The following is a 24,374-nucleotide window of genomic DNA, read 5'->3' on the forward strand; positions in this document are numbered from 1 at the left end:
ATGACCTCCTGAAGCCCATATGAGCATTAATTTGACTACACAATTCATTCCTATGAAGATACATTCACACTCACAAAACGTGCTCAGCTCGGGCTGAAAATGCATTTAAAGCAATAAAAACTCAAATTGAGTGTCACACCTAAACCAAAGGACTTATGCACACACTTCAACATGTATTTTGTTCAGGATGACCTCCCGAAGCCTATATGAGCATTGATTTGACCATACAACTCATTCCTATGAAGATACATTCAAACTCACAAAACGTGCTCAGCTCGGGCTGAAAATGCATTTAAAGCAATAAAAACTCAAATTGAGTGTCACGCCTAAACCAAAGGACTTATGCACACACTTCAACATGTATTTAGTTCAAGAGGTCATCCTGAAGCCTATATGAGCATTAATTTGACCACATAACTCATTCTTATGAAGATACATTCAAACTCACAAAACGTGCTCAGCTCGGGCTGAAAATGCATTTAAAGTTATAAAAACTCAAATTGAGTGTCACGCCTAAACCAAAGGACTTATGCACACACTTCAACATGTATTTTGTTCAGGATGACCTCCCGAAGCCTATATGAGCATTGATTTGACCACACAACTCATTCCTATGAAGATACATTCAAACTCAAAAAACGTGCTCAGCTCGGGCTGAAAATGCATTTAATGCAATAAAAACTCAAATTGAGTGTCACACCTAAACCAAAGGACTTATGCACACACTTCAACATGTATTTTGTTCAGGATGACCTCCTGAAGCCCATATGAGCATTAATTTGACTACACAATTCATTCCTATGAAGATACATTCAAACTCACAAAACGTGCTCAGCTCGGGCTGAAAATGCATTTAATGCAATAAAAACTCAAATTGAGTGTCACACCTAAACCAAAGGACTTATGCACACACTTCAACATGTATTTTGTTCAGGATGACCTCCTGAAGCCCATATGAGCATTAATTTGACTACACAATTCATTCCTATGAAGATACATTCAAACTCACAAAACGTGCTCAGCTCGGGCTGAAAATGCATTTAAAGCAAGAAAAACTCAAATTGAGTGTCACACCTAAACCAAAGGATTTATGCACACACTTCATGTATTTTGTTCAAGATGACCTCCTGAAGCCTAAATGAACATTAAGTTGACCACACAACTCATTCCTATGAAGATACATTCAAACTCACAAAACATGCTCAGCTCGGGCTGAAAATGCATTTAAAGCAATAAAAACTCAAATTGAGTGTCACGCCTAAACCAAAGGACTTATGCACACACTTCAACATATATTTTGTTCAAAATGACCTCCTGAAGCCTAAATGAGCATTCATTTGACCACACAACTCATTCCTATGAAGATACATTCAAACTCACAAAACGTGCTCAGCTCGGGCTGAAATAATTTTAAAGCAATAAAAACTCAAAGTGAGTGTCACGCCTAAACCAAAGAACTTATGCACACACTTCAACATGTATTTAGTTCAGGAGGTCATCCTGAAGCCTATATGAGCATTAATTTGACCACACAACTCATTCCTATGAAGATACATTCAAATTCACAAAACGTCCTCAGCTCGGGCTGAAAATGCATTTAAAGGAATAAAAACTCAAATTGAGTGTCACGCCTAAACCAAAGGACACAGGACACACACACACACTTCGACATGTATTTTGTTCAGGATGACCTCCCGAAGCATATATGAGCATTGATTTGACCACACAACTCATTCCTATGAAGATACATTCAAACTCAAAAAACGTGCTCAGCTCGGGCTGAAAATGCATTTAAAGCAATAAAAACTCAAATTGAGTGTCACGCCTAAACCAAAGGATTTATGCACACACTTCAACATGTATTTTGTTCAGGATGACCACCTGAAGCCTAAATGAGCATTAATTTGACCACACAACTCATTCCTATGAAGATACATTCAAACTCAAAAAGCGTGCTCAGCTCGGGCTGAAAATGCATTTAATGCAATAAAAACTCAAATTGAGTGTCACACCTAAACCAAAGGACTTATGCACACACCTCAACATGTATTTTGTTCAGGATGACCTCCTGAAGCCCATATGAGCATTAATTTGACTACACAATTCATTCCTATGAAGATACATTCACACTCACAAAACGTGCTCAGCTCGGGCTGAAAATGCATTTAAAGCAATAAAAACTCAAATTGAGTGTCACACCTAAACCAAAGGACTTATGCACACACTTCAACATGTATTTTGTTCAGGATGACCTCCCGAAGCCTATATGAGCATTGATTTGACCATACAACTCATTCCTATGAAGATACATTCAAACTCACAAAACGTGCTCAGCTCGGGCTGAAAATGCATTTAAAGCAATAAAAACTCAAATTGAGTGTCACGCCTAAACCAAAGGACTTATGCACACACTTCAACATGTATTTAGTTCAAGAGGTCATCCTGAAGCCTATATGAGCATTAATTTGACCACATAACTCATTCTTATGAAGATACATTCAAACTCACAAAACGTGCTCAGCTCGGGCTGAAAATGCATTTAAAGTTATAAAAACTCAAATTGAGTGTCACGCCTAAACCAAAGGACTTATGCACACACTTCAACATGTATTTTGTTCAGGATGACCTCCCGAAGCCTATATGAGCATTGATTTGACCACACAACTCATTCCTATGAAGATACATTCAAACTCAAAAAACGTGCTCACCTCGGGCTGAAAATGCATTTAAAGCAATAAAAACTCAAATTGAGTGTCACGCCTAAACCAAAGGACTTATGCACACACCTCAACATGTATTTTGTTCAGGATGACCTCCTGAAGCCCATATGAGCATTAATTTGACTACACAATTCATTCCTATGAAGATACATTCACACTCACAAAACGTGCTCAGCTCGGGCTGAAAATGCATTTAAAGCAATAAAAACTCAAATTGAGTGTCACACCTAAACCAAAGGACGTATGCACACACTTCAACATGTATTTTGTTCAGGATGACCTCCCGAAGCCTATATGAGCATTGATTTGACCATACAACTCATTCCTATGAAGATACATTCAAACTCACAGAACGTGCTCAGCTCGGGCTGAAAATGCATTTAAAGCAATAAAAACTCAAATTGAGTGTCACGCCTAAACCAAAGGACTTATGCACACACTTCAACATGTATTTAGTTCAAGAGGTCATCCTGAAGCCTATATGAGCATTAATTTGACCACATAACTCATTCTTATGAAGATACATTCAAACTCACAAAACGTGCTCAGCTCGGGCTGAAAATGCATTTAAAGTTATAAAAACTCAAATTGAGTGTCACGCCTAAACCAAAGGACTTATGCACATACTTCAACATGTATTTAGTTCAAGAGTTCATCCTGAAGCCTATATGAGCATTAATTTGACCACATAACTCATTCTTATGAAGATACATTCAAACTCACAAAACGTGCTCAGCTCGGGCTGAAAATGCATTTAAAGTTATAAAAACTCAAATTGAGTGTCACGCCTAAACCAAAGTACTTATGCACACACTTCAACATGTATTTAGTTCAAGAGTTCATCCTGAAGCCTAAATGAGCATTAATTTGACCACACAACTCATTCCTATGAAGATACATTCAAACTCACAAAACGTGCTCAGCTCGGGCTGAAAATGCATTTAATGCAATAAAAACTCAAATTGAGTGTCACACCTAAACCAAAGGACTTATGCACACACTTCAACATGTATTTTGTTCAGGATGACATCCTGAAGCCCATATGAGCATTAATTTGACTACACAATTCATTCCTATGAAGATACATTCACACTCACAAAACGTGCTCAGCTCGGGCTGAAAATGCATTTAAAGCAAGAAAAACTCAAATTGAGTGTCACACCTAAACCAAAGGATTTATGCACACACTTCAACATGTATTTTGTTCAAGATGACCTCCTGAAGCCTAAATGAACATTAAGTTGACCACACAACTCATTCCTATGAAGATACATTCAAACTCACAAAACATGCTCAGCTCGGGCTGAAAATGCATTTAAAGCAATAAAAACTCAAATTGAGTGTCACGCCTAAACCAAAGGACTTATGCACACACTTCAACATATATTTTGTTCAAAATGACCTCCTGAAGCCTAAATGAGCATTCATTTGACCACACAACTCATTCCTATGAAGATACATTCAAACTCACAAAACGTGCTCAGCTCGGGCTGAAATAATTTTAAAGCAATAAAAACTCAAAGTGAGTGTCACGCCTAAACCAAAGAACTTATGCACACACTTCAACATGTATTTAGTTCAGGAGGTCATCCTGAAGCCTAAATTAGCATTAATTTGACCACACAACTCATTCCTATGAAGATACTTCAAAGTCAGAAAACTTGCTCATCTCTGTCTGAAAATGCATTTCGCAATAAAAACTCAAATTGAGTGTCACACCTAAACCAAAGGACTTATGCACACACTTCAACATGTATTTTGTTCAGGATGACCTCCTGAAGCCCATATGAGCATTAATTTGACCACACAACTCATTCCTATGAAGATACATTCAAAGTCAGATAGCGCGCTCAGTTCGGGCTGAAAATGCATTTAAAGCAATAGAAACTCAAATTGAGTGTTACGCCTAAACCAAAGGACTTATGCACACACTTCAAACATGTATTTAGTTCAAGAGGTCATCCCGAAGCCTATATGAGCATTAATTTGACCATACAACTCATTCCTATGAAGATACATTCAAACTCACAAAACGTGCTCAGCTCGGGCTGAAAATGCATTTAAAGCAGTAAAAACTCAAATTGAGTGTCACGCCTAAACCAAAGGACTTATGCACACACTTCAACATGTATTTAGTTCAGGAGGTCATCCTGAAGCCTATATGAGCATTAATTTGACCACACAACTCATTCCTATGAAGAAACATTCAAACTCACAAAACGTGCTCAGCTCGGGCTGAAAATGCATTTAAAGCAATAAAAACTCAAATTGAGTGTTAGGCCTAAACCAAAGGACTTATGCACACACTTCAAACATGTATTTAGTTCAAGAGGTCATCCTGAAGCCTATATGAGCATTAATTTGACCACATAACTCATTCTTATGAAGATACATTCAAACTCACAAAACGTGCTCAGCTCGGGCTGAAAATGCATTTAAAGTTATAAAAACTCAAATTGAGTGTCACGCCTAAACCAAAGTACTTATGCACACACTTCAACATGTATTTAGTTCAAGAGGTCATCCTGAAGCCTATATCAGCATTAATTTGACCACACAACTCATTCCTATCAAGATACATTCAAACTCACAAAACGTGCTCAGCTCGGGCTGAAAATGCATTCAAAGCAATAAAACCTCAAATTGAGTGTCACGCCAAAACCAAAGGACTTATGCACACACTTCAACATGTATTTTGTTCAGGATGACCTCCTGAAGCCTAAATTAGCATTAATTTGACCACACAACTCATTCCTATGAAGATACTTCAAACTCAGAAAACTTGCTCATCTCTGCCTGAAAATGCATTTCGCAATAAAAACTCAAATTGAGTGTCACACCTAAACCAAAGGACTTATGCACACACTTCAACATGTATTTTGTTCAGGATGACCTCCTGAAGCCCATATGAGCATTAACTTGACTACACAACTCATTCCTATGAAGATACATAAACTCACAAAACGTGCTCAGCTCGGGCTGAAAATGCATTTAAAGCAATAAAAACTCAAATTGAGTGTCACGCCTAAACCAAAGGACTTATGCACACACTTCAACATGTATTTAGTTCAGGATGACCACCTGAAGCCTAAATGAGCATTAATTTGACCACACAACTCATTCCTATGAAGATACATTCAAACTCACAAAACGTGCTCAGCTCGGGCTGAAAATGCATTTAAAGCAATAAAACTCAAATTGAGTGTCACACCTAAACCAAAGGACTTATTCACACACTTAACATGTATTTTGTTCAGGATGACCTCCTGAAGCCCATATGAGCATTAATTTGACCACACAACTCATTCCTATGAAGATACATTCAAAGTCAGAAAGCGCGCTCAGCTCGGGCTGAAAATGCATTTAAAGCAATAAAAACTCAAATTGAGTATCACGCCTAAACCAAAGGATTATGCACACACTTCAACATGTATTTAGTTCAGGATGACCACCTGAAGCCTAAATGAGCATTAATTTGACCAGACAACTCATTCCTATGAAGATACATTCAAAGTCAGAAAGCGCGCTCAGCTCAGGCTGAAAATGCATTTAAAGCAATAAAAACTCAAATTGAGTGTCACGCCCAAACCAAAGGACTTATGCACACACTTCAACATGTACTTAGTTCAGGATGTCCTCCTGAAGCCTAAATGAGCATTAATTTGACCACACAACTCATTCCTATGAAGATACATTCAAACTCACAAAACGTGCTCAGCTCGGGCTGAAAATGCATTTAATGCAATAAAAACTCAAATTGAGTGTCACACCTAAACCAAAGGACTTATGCACACACTTCAACATGTATTTTGTTCAGGATGACCTCCTGAAGCCCATATGAGCATTAATTTGACTACACAATTCATTCCTATGAAGATACATTCAAACTCACAAAACGTGCTCAGCTCGGGCTGAAAATGCATTTAAAGCAAGAAAAACTCAAATTGAGTGTCACACCTAAACCAAAGGATTTATGCACACACTTCATGTATTTTGTTCAAGATGACCTCCTGAAGCCTAAATGAACATTAAGTTGACCACACAACTCATTCCTATGAAGATACATTCAAACTCACAAAACATGCTCAGCTCGGGCTGAAAATGCATTTAAAGCAATAAAAACTCAAATTGAGTGTCACGCCTAAACCAAAGGACTTATGCACACACTTCAACATATATTTTGTTCAAAATGACCTCCTGAAGCCTAAATGAGCATTCATTTGACCACACAACTCATTCCTATGAAGATACATTCAAACTCACAAAACGTGCTCAGCTCGGGCTGAAATAATTTTAAAGCAATAAAAACTCAAAGTGAGTGTCACGCCTAAACCAAAGAACTTATGCACACACTTCAACATGTATTTAGTTCAGGAGGTCATCCTGAAGCCTATATGAGCATTAATTTGACCACACAACTCATTCCTATGAAGATACATTCAAATTCACAAAACGTCCTCAGCTCGGGCTGAAAATGCATTTAAAGGAATAAAAACTCAAATTGAGTGTCACGCCTAAACCAAAGGACACAGGACACACACACACACTTCGACATGTATTTTGTTCAGGATGACCTCCCGAAGCATATATGAGCATTGATTTGACCACACAACTCATTCCTATGAAGATACATTCAAACTCAAAAAACGTGCTCAGCTCGGGCTGAAAATGCATTTAAAGCAATAAAAACTCAAATTGAGTGTCACGCCTAAACCAAAGGATTTATGCACACACTTCAACATGTATTTTGTTCAGGATGACCACCTGAAGCCTAAATGAGCATTAATTTGACCACACAACTCATTCCTATGAAGATACATTCAAACTCAAAAAGCGTGCTCAGCTCGGGCTGAAAATGCATTTAATGCAATAAAAACTCAAATTGAGTGTCACACCTAAACCAAAGGACTTATGCACACACCTCAACATGTATTTTGTTCAGGATGACCTCCTGAAGCCCATATGAGCATTAATTTGACTACACAATTCATTCCTATGAAGATACATTCACACTCACAAAACGTGCTCAGCTCGGGCTGAAAATGCATTTAAAGCAATAAAAACTCAAATTGAGTGTCACACCTAAACCAAAGGACTTATGCACACACTTCAACATGTATTTTGTTCAGGATGACCTCCCGAAGCCTATATGAGCATTGATTTGACCATACAACTCATTCCTATGAAGATACATTCAAACTCACAAAACGTGCTCAGCTCGGGCTGAAAATGCATTTAAAGCAATAAAAACTCAAATTGAGTGTCACGCCTAAACCAAAGGACTTATGCACACACTTCAACATGTATTTAGTTCAAGAGGTCATCCTGAAGCCTATATGAGCATTAATTTGACCACATAACTCATTCTTATGAAGATACATTCAAACTCACAAAACGTGCTCAGCTCGGGCTGAAAATGCATTTAAAGTTATAAAAACTCAAATTGAGTGTCACGCCTAAACCAAAGGACTTATGCACACACTTCAACATGTATTTTGTTCAGGATGACCTCCCGAAGCCTATATGAGCATTGATTTGACCACACAACTCATTCCTATGAAGATACATTCAAACTCAAAAAACGTGCTCACCTCGGGCTGAAAATGCATTTAAAGCAATAAAAACTCAAATTGAGTGTCACGCCTAAACCAAAGGACTTATGCACACACCTCAACATGTATTTTGTTCAGGATGACCTCCTGAAGCCCATATGAGCATTAATTTGACTACACAATTCATTCCTATGAAGATACATTCACACTCACAAAACGTGCTCAGCTCGGGCTGAAAATGCATTTAAAGCAATAAAAACTCAAATTGAGTGTCACACCTAAACCAAAGGACGTATGCACACACTTCAACATGTATTTTGTTCAGGATGACCTCCCGAAGCCTATATGAGCATTGATTTGACCATACAACTCATTCCTATGAAGATACATTCAAACTCACAGAACGTGCTCAGCTCGGGCTGAAAATGCATTTAAAGCAATAAAAACTCAAATTGAGTGTCACGCCTAAACCAAAGGACTTATGCACACACTTCAACATGTATTTAGTTCAAGAGGTCATCCTGAAGCCTATATGAGCATTAATTTGACCACATAACTCATTCTTATGAAGATACATTCAAACTCACAAAACGTGCTCAGCTCGGGCTGAAAATGCATTTAAAGTTATAAAAACTCAAATTGAGTGTCACGCCTAAACCAAAGGACTTATGCACATACTTCAACATGTATTTAGTTCAAGAGTTCATCCTGAAGCCTATATGAGCATTAATTTGACCACATAACTCATTCTTATGAAGATACATTCAAACTCACAAAACGTGCTCAGCTCGGGCTGAAAATGCATTTAAAGTTATAAAAACTCAAATTGAGTGTCACGCCTAAACCAAAGTACTTATGCACACACTTCAACATGTATTTAGTTCAAGAGTTCATCCTGAAGCCTAAATGAGCATTAATTTGACCACACAACTCATTCCTATGAAGATACATTCAAACTCACAAAACGTGCTCAGCTCGGGCTGAAAATGCATTTAATGCAATAAAAACTCAAATTGAGTGTCACACCTAAACCAAAGGACTTATGCACACACTTCAACATGTATTTTGTTCAGGATGACATCCTGAAGCCCATATGAGCATTAATTTGACTACACAATTCATTCCTATGAAGATACATTCACACTCACAAAACGTGCTCAGCTCGGGCTGAAAATGCATTTAAAGCAAGAAAAACTCAAATTGAGTGTCACACCTAAACCAAAGGATTTATGCACACACTTCAACATGTATTTTGTTCAAGATGACCTCCTGAAGCCTAAATGAACATTAAGTTGACCACACAACTCATTCCTATGAAGATACATTCAAACTCACAAAACATGCTCAGCTCGGGCTGAAAATGCATTTAAAGCAATAAAAACTCAAATTGAGTGTCACGCCTAAACCAAAGGACTTATGCACACACTTCAACATATATTTTGTTCAAAATGACCTCCTGAAGCCTAAATGAGCATTCATTTGACCACACAACTCATTCCTATGAAGATACATTCAAACTCACAAAACGTGCTCAGCTCGGGCTGAAATAATTTTAAAGCAATAAAAACTCAAAGTGAGTGTCACGCCTAAACCAAAGAACTTATGCACACACTTCAACATGTATTTAGTTCAGGAGGTCATCCTGAAGCCTATATGAGCATTAATTTGACCACACAACTCATTCCTATGAAGATACATTCAAATTCACAAAACGTCCTCAGCTCGGGCTGAAAATGCATTTAAAGGAATAAAAACTCAAATTGAGTGTCACGCCTAAACCAAAGGACTTATGCACACACTTCGACATGTATTTTGTTCAGGATGACCTCCCGAAGCCTATATGAGCATTGATTTGACCACACAACTCATTCCTATGAAGATACATTCAAACTCAAAAAACGTGCTCAGCTCGGGCTGAAAATGCATTTAAAGCAATAAAAACTCAAATTGAGTGTCACGCCTAAACCAAAGGATTTATGCACACACTTCAACATGTATTTTGTTCAGGATGACCACCTGAAGCCTAAATGAGCATTAATTTGACCACACAACTCATTCCTATGAAGATACATTCAAACTCAAAAAGCGTGCTCAGCTCGGGCTGAAAATGCATTTAATGCAATAAAAACTCAAATTGAGTGTCACACCTAAACCAAAGGACTTATGCACACACCTCAACATGTATTTTGTTCAGGATGACCTCCTGAAGCCCATATGAGCATTAATTTGACTACACAATTCATTCCTATGAAGATACATTCACACTCACAAAACGTGCTCAGCTCGGGCTGAAAATGCATTTAAAGCAATAAAAACTCAAATTGAGTGTCACACCTAAACCAAAGGACTTATGCACACACTTCAACATGTATTTTGTTCAGGATGACCTCCCGAAGCCTATATGAGCATTGATTTGACCATACAACTCATTCCTATGAAGATACATTCAAACTCACAAAACGTGCTCAGCTCGGGCTGAAAATGCATTTAAAGCAATAAAAACTCAAATTGAGTGTCACGCCTAAACCAAAGGACTTATGCACACACTTCAACATGTATTTAGTTCAAGAGGTCATCCTGAAGCCTATATGAGCATTAATTTGACCACATAACTCATTCTTATGAAGATACATTCAAACTCACAAAACGTGCTCAGCTCGGGCTGAAAATGCATTTAAAGTTATAAAAACTCAAATTGAGTGTCACGCCTAAACCAAAGGACTTATGCACACACTTCAACATGTATTTTGTTCAGGATGACCTCCCGAAGCCTATATGAGCATTGATTTGACCACACAACTCATTCCTATGAAGATACATTCAAACTCAAAAAACGTGCTCACCTCGGGCTGAAAATGCATTTAAAGCAATAAAAACTCAAATTGAGTGTCACGCCTAAACCAAAGGACTTATGCACACACTTCAACATGTATTTAGTTCAAGAGTTCATCCTGAAGCCTATATGAGCATTAATTTGACCACATAACTCATTCTTATGAAGATACATTCAAACTCACAAAACGTGCTCAGCTCGGGCTGAAAATGCATTTAAAGTTATAAAAACTCAAATTGAGTGTCACGCCTAAACCAAAGTACTTATGCACACACTTCAACATGTATTTAGTTCAGGAGGTCATCCTGAAGCCTATATGAGCATTAATTTGACCACACAACCCATTCCTATCAAGATACATTCAAACTCACAAAACGTGCTCAGCTCGGGCTGAAAATGCATTTAAAGCAATAAAAACTCAAATTGAGTGTCACGCCTAAACCAAAGGACTTATGCACACACTTCAACATGTATTTAGTTCAAGAGGTCATCCTGAAGCCAATATGAGCATTAATTTGACCACACAACTCATTCCTATCAAGATACATTCAAACTCACAAAACGTGCTCAGCTCGGGCTGAAAATGCATTTAAAGCAATAAAAACTCAAATTGAGTGTCACGCCTAAACCAAAGGACTTATACACACACTTCAACATGTATTTAGTTCAGGAGGTCATCCTGAAGCCTATATGAGCATTAATTTGACCACACAACTCATTCGTATCAAGATACAATCAAACTCACAAAACGTGGTCAGCTCGGGCAGAAAATGCATTCAAAGCAATAAAACCTCAAATTGAGTGTGACGCCTAAACCAAAGGACTTATGCACACACTTCAACATGTATTTTGTTCAGGATGACCTCCCGAAGCCTATATGAGCATTGATTTGACCATACAACTCATTCCTATGAAGATACATTCAAACTCACAAAACGTGCTCAGCTCGGGCTGAAAATGCATTTAAAGCAATAAAAACTCAAATTGAGTGTCACGCCTAAACCAAAGGACTTATGCACACACTTCAACATGTATTTAGTTCAAGAGGTCATCCTGAAGCCTATATCAGCATTAATTTGACCACACAACTCATTCCTATCAAGATACATTCAAACTCACAAAACGTGCTCAGCTCGGGCTGAAAATGCATTCAAAGCAATAAAACCTCAAATTGAGTGTCACGCCAAAACCAAAGGACTTATGCACACACTTCAACATGTATTTTGTTCAGGATGACCTCCTGAAGCCTAAATCAGCATTAATTTGACCACACAACTCATTCCTATGAAGATACATTCAAACTCACAAAACGTGCTCAGCTCGGGCTGAAAATGCATTTAAAGCAATAAAACTCAAATTGAGTGTCACACCTAAACCAAAGGACTTATTCACACACTTAACATGTATTTTGTTCAGGATGACCTCCTGAAGCCCATATGAGCATTAATTTGACCACACAACTCATTCGTATCAAGATACATTCAAACTCACAAAACGTGGTCAGCTCGGGCAGAAAATGCATTCAAAGCAATAAAACCTCAAATTGAGTGTGACGCCTAAACCAAAGGACTTATGCACACACTTCAACATGTATTTTGTTCAGGATGACCTCCCGAAGCCTATATGAGCATTGATTTGACCATACAACTCATTCCTATGAACATACATTCAAAGTCAGAAAGCGCGCTCAGCTCGGGCTGAAAATGCACTTAAAGCAATAAAAACTCAAATTGAGTGTCACGCCTAAACCAAAGGATTATGCACACACTTCAACATGTATTTAGTTCAGGATGACCACCTGAAGCCTAAATGAGCATTAATTTGACCACACAACTCATTCCTATGAAGATACATTCAAACTCACAAAACGTGCTCAGTTCGGGCTGAAAATGCATTTAAAGCAATAAAAACTCAAATTGAGTGTCACACCTAAACCAAAGGACTTATGCACACACTTCAACATGTATTTTGTTCAGGATGACCTCCTGAAGCCCATATGAGCATTAATTTGACTACACAATTCATTCCTATGAAGATACATTCACACTCACAAAACGTGCTCAGCTCGGGCTGAAAATGCATTTAAAGCAATAAAAACTCAAATTGAGTGTCACACCTAAACCAAAGGACTAATGCACACACTTCAACATGTATTTTGTTCAAGATGACCTCCTGAAGCCTAAATGAACATTAAGTTGACCACACAACTCAATCCTATGAAGATACATTCAAACTCACAAAACATACTCAGCTCGGGCTGAAAATGCATTTAAAGCAATAAAAACTCAAATTGAGTGTCACGCCTAAACCAAAGGACTTATGCACACACTTCAACATATATTTTGTTCAAGATGACCTCCTGAAGCCTAAATTAGCATTCATTTGACCACACAACTCATTCCTATGAAGATACATTCAAACTCACAAAACGTGCTCAGCGAGGGCTGAAATAATTTTAAAGCAATAAAAACTCAAATTGAGTGTCACGCCTAAACCAAAGGATTATGCACACACTTCAACATGTATTTAGTTCAGGATGACCACCTGAAGCCTAAATGAGCATTAATTTGACCACACAACTCATTCCTATGAAGATACATTCAAACTCACAAAACGTGCTCAGCTCGGGCTGAAAATGCATTTCAAGGAATAAAACCTCAAATTGAGTGTCACGCCTAAACCAAAGGACTTATGCACACACTTCGACATGTATTTTGTTCAGGATGACCACCTGAAGCCTAAATGAGCATTAATTTGACCACACAACTCATTCCTATCAAGATACATTCAAACTCACAAAACGTGCTCAGCTCGGGCTGAAAATGCATTCAAAGCAATAAAACCTCAAATTGAGTGTCACGCCAAAACCAAAGGACTTATGCACACACTTCAACATGTATTTTGTTCAGGATGACCTCCTGAAGCCTAAATCAGCATTAATTTGACCACACAACTCATTCCTATGAAGATACATTCAAACTCACAAAACGTGCTCAGCTCGGGCTGAAAATGCATTTAAAGCAATAAAACAAATTGAGTGTCACACCTAAACCAAAGGACTTATTCACACACTTAACATGTATTTTGTTCAGGATGACCTCCTGAAGCCCATATGAGCATTAATTTGACCACACAACTCATTCGTATCAAGATACATTCAAACTCACAAAACGTGGTCAGCTCGGGCAGAAAATGCATTCAAAGCAATAAAACCTCAAATTGAGTGTGACGCCTAAACCAAAGGACTTATGCACACACTTCAACATGTATTTTGTTCAGGATGACCTCCCGAAGCCTATATGAGCATTGATTTGACCATACAACTCATTCCTATGAACATACATTCAAAGTCAGAAAGCGCGCTCAGCTCGGGCTGAAAATGCACTTAAAGCAATAAAAACTCAAATTGAGTGTCACGCCTAAACCAAAGGATTATGCACACACTTCAACATGTATTTAGTTCAGGATGACCACCTGAAGCCTAAATGAGCATTAATTTGACCACACAACTCATTCCTATGAAGATACATTCAAACTCACAAAACGTGCTCAGTTCGGGCTGAAAATGCATTTAAAGCAATAAAAACTCAAATTGAGTGTCACACCTAAACCAAAGGACTTATGCACACACTTCAACATGTATTTTGTTCAGGATGACCTCCTGAAGCCCATATGAGCATTAATTTGACTACACAATTCATTCCTATGAAGATACATTCACACTCACAAAACGTGCTCAGCTCGGGCTGAAAATGCATTTAAAGCAATAAAAACTCAAATTGAGTGTCACACCTAAACCAAAGGACTAATGCACACACTTCAACATGTATTTTGTTCAAGATGACCTCCTGAAGCCTAAATGAACATTAAGTTGACCACACAACTCAATCCTATGAAGATACATTCAAACTCACAAAACATACTCAGCTCGGGCTGAAAATGCATTTAAAGCAATAAAAACTCAAATTGAGTGTCACGCCTAAATCAAAGGACTTATGCACACACTTCAACATGTATTTTGTTCAGGATGACCACCTGAAGCCTAAATGAGCATTAATTTGACCACACAACTCATTCTATGAAGATACATTCAAACTCACAAAACGTGCTCAGCTCGGGCTGAAAATGCATTTAAAGCGATAAAAACTCAAATTGAGTGTCACGCCTAAACCAAAGGACTTATTCACACACTTAACATGTATTTTGTTCAGGATGACCTCCTGAAGCCCATATGAGCATTAATTTGACCACACAACTCATTCCTATGAAGATACATTCAAAGTCAGAAAGCGCGCTCAGCTCGGGCTGAAAATGCATTTAAAGCAATAAAAACTCAAATTGAGTATCACGCCTAAACCAAAGGATTATGCACACACTTCAACATGTATTTAGTTCAGGATGACCACCTGAAGCCTAAATGAGCATTAATTTGACCAGACAACTCATTCCTATGAAGATACATTCAAACTCACAAAACGTGCTCAGCGAGGGCTGAAATAATTTTAAAGCAATAAAAACTCAAATTGAGTGTCACGCCTAAACCAAAGGATTATGCACACACTTCAACATGTATTTAGTTCAGGATGACCACCTGAAGCCTAAATGAGCATTAATTTGACCACACAACTCATTCCTATGAAGATACATTCAAACTCACAAAACGTGCTCAGCTCGGGCTGAAAATGCATTTCAAGGAATAAAAACTCAAATTGAGTGTCACGCCTAAACCAAAGGACTTATGCACACACTTCGACATGTATTTTGTTCAGGATGACCACCTGAAGCCTAAATGAGCATTAATTTGACCACACAACTCATTCCTATGAAGATACATTCAAACTCAAAAAACGTGCTCAGCTCGGGCTGAAAATGCATTTAATGCAATAAAAACTCAAATTGAGTGTCACACCTAAACCAAAGGACTTATGCACACACTTTAACATGTATTTTGTTCAGGATGACCACCTGAAGCCTAAATGAGCATTAATTTGACCACACAACTTATTCCTATGAAGATACATTCAAAGTCAGAAAGCGCGCTCAGCTCGGGCTGAAAATGCATTTAAAGCAATAAAAACTCAAATTGAGTGTCACGCCTAAACCAAAGGACTTATGCACACACTTCAACATGTATTTAGTTCAGGAGGTCATCCTGAAGCCTATATGAGCATTAATTTGACCACACAACTCATTCCTATGAAGATACTTCAAACTCAGAAAACTTGCTCATCTCTGCCTGAAAATGCATTTCGCAATAAAAACTCAAATTGAGTGTCACGCCTAAACCAAAGGACTTATGCACACACTTCAACATGTATTTAGTTCAGGAGGTCATCCTGAAGCCTATATGAGCATTAATTTGACCACACAACTCATTCCTATCAAGATACATTCAAACTCACAAAACGTGCTCAGCTCGGGCTGAAAATGCATTTAAAGCAATAAAAACTCAAATTGAGTGTCACGCCTAAACCAAAGGACTTATGCACACACTTCAACATGTATTTAGTTCAGGAGGTCATCCTGAAGCCTATATGAGCATTAATTTGACCACACAACTCATTCGTATCAAGATACATTCAAACTCACAAAACGTGGTCAGCTCGGGCTGAAAATGCATTTAAAGCAGTAAAAACTCAAATTGAGTGTCACGCCTAAACCAAAGGACTTATGCACACACTTCAACATGTATTTAGTTCAGGAGGTCATCCTGAAGCCTATATGAGCATTAATTTGACCACACAACTCATTCCTATGAAGAAACATTCAAACTCACAAAACGTGCTCAGCTCGGGCTGAAAATGCATTTAAAGCAATAGAAACTCAAACTGAGTGTTACTTCTAAACCAAAGGACTTATGCACACACTTCAAACATGTATTTAGTTCAAGAGGTCATCCTGAAGCCTATATGAGCATTAATTTGACCACATAACTCATTCTTATGAAGATACATTCAAACTCACAAAACGTGCTCAGCTCGGGCTGAAAATGCATTCAAAGCAATAAAACCTCAAATTGAGTGTCACGCCAAAACCAAAGGACTTATGCACACACTTCAACATGTATTTTGTTCAGGATGACCTCCTGAAGCCTAAATTAGCATTAATTTGACCACACAACTCATTCCTATGAAGATACTTCAAAGTCAGAAAACTTGCTCATCTCTGTCTGAAAATGCATTTCGCAATAAAAACTCAAATTGAGTGTCACACCTAAACCAAAGGACTTATGCACACACTTCAACATGTATTTTGTTCAGGATGACCTCCTGAAGCCCATATGAGCATTAATTTGACCACACAACTCATTCCTATGAAGATACATTCAAAGTCAGATAGCGCGCTCAGTTCGGGCTGAAAATGCATTTAAAGCAATAGAAACTCAAATTGAGTGTTACGCCTAAACCAAAGGACTTATGCACACACTTCAAACATGTATTTAGTTCAAGAGGTCATCCCGAAGCCTATATGAGCATTAATTTGACCATACAACTCATTCCTATGAAGATACATTCAAACTCACAAAACGTGCTCAGCTCGGGCTGAAAATGCATTTAAAGCAGTAAAAACTCAAATTGAGTGTCACGCCTAAACCAAAGGACTTATGCACACACTTCAACATGTATTTAGTTCAGGAGGTCATCCTGAAGCCTATATGAGCATTAATTTGACCACACAACTCATTCCTATGAAGAAACATTCAAACTCACAAAACGTGCTCAGCTCGGGCTGAAAATGCATTTAAAGCAATAAAAACTCAAATTGAGTGTTAGGCCTAAACCAAAGGACTTATGCACACACTTCAAACATGTATTTAGTTCAAGAGGTCATCCTGAAGCCTATATGAGCATTAATTTGACCACATAACTCATTCTTATGAAGATACATTCAAACTCACAAAACGCGCTCAGCTCGGGCTGAAAATGCATTTAAAGTTATAAAAACTCAAATTGAGTGTCACGCCTAAACCAAAGTACTTATGCACACACTTCAACATGTATTTAGTTCAAGAGGTCATCCTGAAGCCTATATCAGCATTAATTTGACCACACAACTCATTCCTATCAAGATACATTCAAACTCACAAAACGTGCTCAGCTCGGGCTGAAAATGCATTCAAAGCAATAAAACCTCAAATTGAGTGTCACGCCAAAACCAAAGGACTTATGCACACACTTCAACATGTATTTTGTTCAGGATGACCTCCTGAAGCCTAAATTAGCATTAATTTGACCACACAACTCATTCCTATGAAGATACTTCAAACTCAGAAAACTTGCTCATCTCTGCCTGAAAATGCATTTCGCAATAAAAACTCAAATTGAGTGTCACACCTAAACCAAAGGACTTATGCACACACTTCAACATGTATTTTGTTCAGGATGACCTCCTGAAGCCCATATGAGCATTAATTTGACTACACAACTCATTCCTATGAAGATACATTCAAACTCACAAAACGTGCTCAGCTCGGGCTGAAAATGCATTTAAAGCAATAAAAACTCAAATTGAGTGTCACGCCTAAACCAAAGGACTTATGCACACACTTCAACATGTATTTAGTTCAGGATGACCACCTGAAGCCTAAATGAGCATTAATTTGACCACACAACTCATTCCTATGAAGATACATTCAAACTCACAAAACGTGCTCAGCTCGGGCTGAAAATGCATTTAAAGCAATAAAACTCAAATTGAGTGTCACACCTAAACCAAAGGACTTATTCACACACTTAACATGTATTTTGTTCAGGATGACCTCCTGAAGCCCATATGAGCATTAATTTGACCACACAACTCATTCCTATGAAGATACATTCAAAGTCAGAAAGCGCGCTCAGCTCGGGCTGAAAATGCATTTAAAGCAATAAAAACTCAAATTGAGTATCACGCCTAAACCAAAGGATTATGCACACACTTCAACATGTATTTAGTTCAGGATGACCACCTGAAGCCTAAATGAGCATTAATTTGACCAGACAACTCATTCCTATGAAGATACATTCAAAGTCAGAAAGCGCGCTCAGCTCAGGCTGAAAATGCATTTAAAGCAATAAAAACTCAAATTGAGTGTCACGCCCAAACCAAAGGACTTATGCACACACTTCAACATGTACTTAGTTCAGGATGTCCTCCTGAAGCCTAAATGAGCATTAATTTGACCACACAACTCATTCCTATGAAGATACATTCAAACTCACAAAACGTGCTCAGCTCGGGCTGAAAATGCATTTAATGCAATAAAAACTCAAATTGAGTGTCACACCTAAACCAAAGGACTTATGCACACACTTCAACATGTATTTTGTTCAGGATGACCTCCTGAAGCCCATATGAGCATTAATTTGACTACACAATTCATTCCTATGAAGATACATTCACACTCACAAAACGTGCTCAGCTCGGGCTGAAAATGCATTTAAAGCAAGAAAAACTCAAATTGAGTGTCACACCTAAACCAAAGGATTTATGCACACACTTCAACATGTATTTTGTTCAAGATGACCTCCTGAAGCCTAAATGAACATTAAGTTGACCACACAACTCATTCCTATGAAGATACATTCAAACTCACAAAACATGCTCAGCTCGGGCTGAAAATGCATTTAAAGCAATAAAAACTCAAATTGAGTGTCACGCCTAAACCAAAGGACTTATGCACACACTTCAACATATATTTTGTTCAAAATGACCTCCTGAAGCCTAAATGAGCATTCATTTGACCACACAACTCATTCCTATGAAGATACATTCAAACTCACAAAACGTGCTCAGCTCGGGCTGAAATAATTTTAAAGCAATAAAAACTCAAAGTGAGTGTCACGCCTAAACCAAAGAACTTATGCACACACTTCAACATGTATTTAGTTCAGGAGGTCATCCTGAAGCCTATATGAGCATTAATTTGACCACACAACTCATTCCTATGAAGATACATTCAAATTCACAAAACGTCCTCAGCTCGGGCTGAAAATGCATTTAAAGGAATAAAAACTCAAATTGAGTGTCACGCCTAAACCAAAGGACTTATGCACACACTTCGACATGTATTTTGTTCAGGATGACCTCCCGAAGCCTATATGAGCATTGATTTGACCACACAACTCATTCCTATGAAGATACATTCAAACTCAAAAAACGTGCTCAGCTCGGGCTGAAAATGCATTTAAAGCAATAAAAACTCAAATTGAGTGTCACGCCTAAACCAAAGGATTTATGCACACACTTCAACATGTATTTTGTTCAGGATGACCACCTGAAGCCTAAATGAGCATTAATTTGACCACACAACTCATTCCTATGAAGATACATTCAAACTCAAAAAGCGTGCTCAGCTCGGGCTGAAAATGCATTTAATGCAATAAAAACTCAAATTGAGTGTCACACCTAAACCAAAGGACTTATGCACACACCTCAACATGTATTTTGTTCAGGATGACCTCCTGAAGCCCATATGAGCATTAATTTGACTACACAATTCATTCCTATGAAGATACATTCAAACTCACAAAACGTGCTCAGCTCGGGCTGAAAATGCATTTAAAGCAATAAAAACTCAAATTGAGTGTCACGCCTAAACCAAAGGACTTATGCACACACTTCAACATGTATTTAGTTCAAGAGGTCATCCTGAAGCCTATATGAGCATTAATTTGACCACATAACTCATTCTTATGAAGATACATTCAAACTCACAAAACGTGCTCAGCTCGGGCTGAAAATGCATTTAAAGTTATAAAAACTCAAATTGAGTGTCACGCCTAAACCAAAGGACTTATGCACACACTTCAACATGTATTTTGTTCAGGATGACCTCCCGAAGCCTATATGAGCATTGATTTGACCACACAACTCATTCCTATGAAGATACATTCAAACTCAAAAAACGTGCTCACCTCGGGCTGAAAATGCATTTAAAGCAATAAAAACTCAAATTGAGTGTCACGCCTAAACCAAAGGACTTATGCACACACTTCAACATGTATTTAGTTCAAGAGGTCATCCTGAAGCCTATATGAGCATTAATTTGACCACATAACTCATTCTTATGAAGATACATTCAAACTCACAAAACGTGCTCAGCTCGGGCTGAAAATGCATTTAAAGCAATAAAAACTCAAATTGAGTGTCACGCCTAAACCAAAGGACTTATGCCCACACTTCAACACGTATTTTGTTCAGGATGACCTCCTGAAGCCTAAATAAGCATTAATTTGACCACACAACTCATTCCTATGAAGATACATTCAAACTCACAAAACGTGCTCAGTTTGGGCTGAAAATGCATTTAAAGAAATAAAAACTCAAATTGAGTGTCACACCTAAACCAAAGGACTTATGCACACACTTCAACATGTATTTTGTTCAGGATGACTTCCTGAAGCCCATATGAGCATTAATTTGACTACACAACTCATTCCTATGAAGATACATTCAAACTCACAAAACGTGCTCAGCTGGGGCTGAAAATGCATTTAAAGCAATAAAAACTCAAATTGAGTGTCACGCCTAAAAAAGGACTTATCACACACTTCAACATGTATTTAGTTCAGGATTACCTCCTGAAGCCCATTTGAGCATTAATTTGACCACACAACTCATTCCTATGAAGATACATTCAAACTCTCAAAACGTGCTCAGCTCGGGCTGAAAATGCATTTAAAGCTATAAAAACTCAAATTGAGTGTCACGCCTAAACCAAAGGACTTATGCACACACTTCAACATGTATTTTGTTCAGGATGACCTCCTGAAGCCCATATGAGCATTAATTTGACTACACAACTCATTCCTATGAAGATACATTCAAACTCACAAAACGTGCTCAGCTCGGGCTGAAAATGCATTTAAAGCAATAAAAACTCAAATTGAGTGTCACGCCTAAACCAAAGGACTTATGCACACACTTCAACATGTATTTTGTTCAGGAGGTCATCCTGAAGCCTATATGAGCATTAATGTGACCACACAACTCATTCGTATCAAGATACATTCAAACTCACAAAACGTGCTCAGCTCGGGATGAAAATGCATTCAAAGCAATAAAACCTCAAATTGAGTGTCACGCCTAAACCAAAGGACTTATGCACACACTTCAACATGAATTTTGTTCAGGATGACCTCCCGAAGCCTATATGAGCATTAATTTGACCACACAACTCATTCCTATGAAGATACATTCAAACTCACAAAACGTGCTCAGCTCGGGCTGAAAATGCATTTAAAGCAATAAAAACTCAAATTGAGTGTCACACCTAAACCAAAGGACTTATGCACACACTTCAACATGTATTTTGTTCAGGATGACCTCCTGAAGCCCATATGAGCATTAATTTGACTACACAACTCATTCCTATGAAGATACATTCAAACTCACAAAACGTGCTCAGCTCGGGCTGAAAATGCATTTAAAGCAATAAAAACTCAAATTGTGTGTCACACCTGAACCAAAGGACTTATGCACACACTTCAACATGTATTTTGTTCAGGATGACCTCCTGAAGCCTATTTGAGCAATAATTTGACCACACAACTCATTCCTATGAAGATACATTCAAAGTCAGAAAGCGCGCTCAGCTCGGGCTGAAAATGCATTTAAAGCAATAAAAACTCAAATTGAGTGTCACGCCTAAACCAAAGGACTTATGCACACACTCCAACATGTATTTTGTTCAGGATGACCTCCTGAAGCCCAAATAAGCATTAATTTGACCACACAACTCATTCTATGAAGATACATTCAAATTCACAAAACGTGCTCAGCTCGGGCTGAAAATGCATTTAAAGCAATAAAAACTCAAATTGAGTGTCACACCTAAACCAAAGGACTTATGCACACACTTCAACATGTATTTTGTTCAGGATGACCTCCTGAAGCCTAAATGAACATTAAGTTGACCACACAACTCAACCCTATGAAGATACATTCAAACTCACAAAACATGCTCAGCTCGGGCTGAAAATGCATTTAAAGCAATAAAAACTCAAATTGAGTGTCACGCCTAAACCAAAGGACTTATGCACACACTTCAACATATATTTTGTTCAAGATGACCTCCTGAAGCCTAAATGAGCATTCATTAGACCACACAACTCATTCCTATGAAGATACATTCAAACTCACAAAACGTGCTCAGCTCGGGCTGAAATAATTTTAAAGCAATAAAAACTCAAATTGAGTGTCACGCCTAAACCAAAGGACTTATGCACACACTTCAACATGTATTTAGTTCAGGAGGTCATCCTGAAGCCGAAATGAGCATGAATTTGACCACACAACTCATTCCTATCAAGATACATTCAAACTCACAAAACGTGCTCAGCTCGGGCTGAAAATGCATTTAAAGCAATAAAAACTCAAATTGAGTGTCACGCCTAAACCAAAGGACTTATGCACACACTTCAACATGTATTTAGTTCAGGAGGTCATCCTGAAGCCTATATGAGCATTAATTTGACCACACAACTCATTCGTATCAAGATACATTCAAACTCACAAAACGTGGTCAGCTCGGGCTGAAAATGCATTCAAAGCAATAAAACCTCAAATTGAGTGTGACGCCTAAACCAAATGACTTATGCACACACTTCATGTATTTTGTTCAGGATGACCTCCTGAAGCCTATATGAGCATTGATTTGACCATACAACTCATTCCTATGAAGATACATTCAAACTCACAAAACGTGCTCAGCTCGGGCTGAAAAAGCATTTAAAGCAATAAAAACTCAAATTGAGTGTCACGCCTAAACCAAAGGACTTATGCACACACTTCAACATGTATTTAGTTCAGCCCATTTGAGCATTAATTTGACCACACAACTCATTCCTATGAAGATACATTGAAACTCTCAAAACGTGCTCAGCTCGGGCTGAAAATGCATTTAAAGCAATAAAAACTCAAATTGAGTGTCACGCCTAAACCAAAGGACTTATGCACACACTTCAACATGTATTTTGTTCAGGATGACCACCTGAAGCCTAAATGAGCATTAATTTGACCACACAACTCATTCCTATGAAGATACATTCAAACTCACAAAACGTGCTCAGCTCGGGCTGAAAATGCATTTAAAGCAATAAAAACTCAAATTGAGTGTCACACCTAAACCAAAGGACTTATGGGCTTCAGGAGGTCATCCTGAACAAAATACATATTGAAGTGTGGGCTTCAGGAGGTCATCCTGAACAAAATGCATATGAGCATTAATTTGACTACACAACTTATTCCTATGAAGATACATTCAAAGTCAGAAAGCGCGCTCAGCTC

Source organism: Hippocampus guttulatus, chromosome 6, assembly GCF_054856545.1.
Source record: "Hippocampus guttulatus isolate MCC_2025c chromosome 6, RoL_Hgut_1.0, whole genome shotgun sequence".
NCBI lineage: Eukaryota > Metazoa > Chordata > Actinopteri > Syngnathiformes > Syngnathidae > Hippocampus > Hippocampus guttulatus.